Source organism: Paramormyrops kingsleyae, unplaced genomic scaffold, assembly GCF_048594095.1.
Source record: "Paramormyrops kingsleyae isolate MSU_618 unplaced genomic scaffold, PKINGS_0.4 ups276, whole genome shotgun sequence".
NCBI classification, from domain to species: Eukaryota; Metazoa; Chordata; class Actinopteri; order Osteoglossiformes; family Mormyridae; genus Paramormyrops; species Paramormyrops kingsleyae.
The window spans coordinates 1,676-2,467 of record NW_027326213.1 but is presented as its reverse complement, the minus strand read 5'-3'; the positions used below and the strand labels follow the sequence as shown (position 1 = coordinate 2,467).

Sequence of the window (792 nt, the reverse complement as noted above, 5' to 3'; positions counted from 1 at the left end):
CGCGGAGGTTGTTGTTGTGATCCCGGCCACACCGCCCAGGTCGGGCTAGAAGGGGGTGGTGGTGGTGGCAGGAACGGTGCCCCATACGGACCCCATGATGCGGGCCACCGCGGGATGAGTTGAGGATGCGCTAGCGGTTTATCCAGTCGCTGACCAAAAGTAAATGGGGCTCGCTGAGGGCTGAGTTGAGGAGAAGACTTGTTGCGCAATATCAGCCCAAAAGTAAATTCAGATGAGTCCCGTAAATCGGCCTGTTGATGGAGGCATTCAGGAAAAGGAGGCTCTGATGATGCTGTCTGTTTGCTCGCCATTGCTTGCTGGGGGGATGTGTCTCGTTCTGGTGATGGCTTACAGGATGGCTGGGTTTTAATATGTTTTCAACATGGTTTCAACACGGTCTTCTCTCATCTCATTGGTTGTCATGAAAAAGGGATTACCAGGGGTGGGGTTAAAACCCACGCAGACATATGTCTATTGGATCTTAAGTCCAACGCCTTAACCACTCGGCCACCCTGGTGAACATGGTGAATTCTGCGTCAGTGCGCTTGTGCAAACTTCAGACACCCCCCGCTTCTGGGCTAATGCCATACGCTCATTTTAACAAGGATTACCATCGTTATTCGTTGATTATTTTTTTCGAAAATGTTTAGGTCGCTTTACTTTAATATTCACATTGGCGGAAAAGTGCTTCATTACTTTAAAAAACGTCACGGTTAAGGGGACTTATAAATAACATGGCGCTCCGTTTGTTGCTACCATTTTGCAATGGGGTGTCTTATGAATCATTATTCT

General features: G+C 48.4%; 1 non-coding gene across 1 annotated transcript; it reads right to left on the bottom strand.

Moving 5' to 3' along the window:
- Positions 1–434: 434 nt before the first annotated feature.
- Positions 435–517, bottom strand: trnal-uaa (transfer RNA leucine (anticodon UAA)). The gene has a single exon. It is a non-coding gene; the product is annotated as a tRNA-Leu (tRNA).
- Positions 518–792: the final 275 nt, after the last annotated feature.